Here is a 1,347-nt window from a genome sequence, read left to right on the forward strand (position 1 = left end):
TACTCCTGGCAAAGGTCTGATTTCCTGTGTGATTTCTTTGACAATGGTGTTGCTCATGCTCTGCAAAGTTTAATTTTCAGTTTGTGGTCATTGCCTGCTTTGTATCTCAGTAGTTGATTAAAGCTTCCCTCATCAATGTCATGTCCTCTAAAAGCTCTACCTTGACACATAGGCAAATATTGTGTGCCACCTACAGTCCTCCAGAGGTTTCCTCTTGCCTTTTCCTGCTGCTTTGTGCATGTGACGTGCAGGGCTTCACTGAGCAATGTGGTCCCTGCATGCCTATGACTCTCCCTATTCTGAAGACAGTTAAACTTTTCATTTGCTTTTTTTCAGTTTCTGAATCTGACAAAAATCTGTCTTCCCTGTAATATGTGACTTATGTTCTTTAAAGGCTTTGGCACAATAAAAACACAGCACACCCATTAATGAGGGGCTGTAATAAAGCCAGGGGTTCTCCTGGAACCATGCGTCTGGAAAATGCAGTCTTTGAGGATAAAGACTGAGGTGGTATCTCCTTCACGTTTGGCTGATATGGCTTTTCTCCAGTTTCCTCTGCTGTCAATTCATTATTTTGGCTGCTCTTAGTGCTTGTCTCTAACCCCTTTGTTACCTGAAATATATCATTGTAATAGCTTCCAGAATGAATTAGGTAATTGGTCATTTTTAGAAACATTGGTGTTATTGAATTGAACTGAACACTGTCATCAATATTTTGTATCAACATTAACTACGTGTTATTCATATTATAAGTTATTCAGCATCATCTACTAATATGGCTGACTTTTTGACTATGTTTTGTTAATTTTATTGGAACATCACAATAATAAAAATAATAATTCTTACCTCAGATGCAACCAAGCTGCCCCTTTCTTGCCCCGTGTGTGCTGTCTCTACTACATGTCCCAAATCCGATACCCAAAGGCACTGTTGATACAAATGAGTTACAACCTACAGATACTGTGAGACAGGCAAAGTAGGCCTAAACATTCACTTACAGCTCTGTTTGCAATCATGAAATTGTTTCTAATTCAGAGATGTGCAAATTATTTAACACAACAAATTATAAAACAAATAATTTGAGCTCTGGTTTTGTCTCAATCAAATTATTGTTCTGTAGTTTGGTCTGGTACTTCATTAGGTAAGATTAATAAATTATTGTTGGTCCAGAATAAGGCACCACGAGTAGCTCTTGGTTTGATTTGATTTGATTTATTCTTTCAAGCATGTAAAAACAGTTGATATGACAACACATATAATTTTACACATAATCCAATATCAATTTGCTTATACCTAGTACATACTTGAATGGAGTAGGAAGAAGTCAGACTTATCCAGTCCTACCCC

Source organism: Monopterus albus, unplaced genomic scaffold (genome assembly GCF_001952655.1).
Source record: "Monopterus albus unplaced genomic scaffold, M_albus_1.0 scaffold22.1, whole genome shotgun sequence".
Lineage (NCBI taxonomy): Eukaryota > Metazoa > Chordata > Actinopteri > Synbranchiformes > Synbranchidae > Monopterus > Monopterus albus.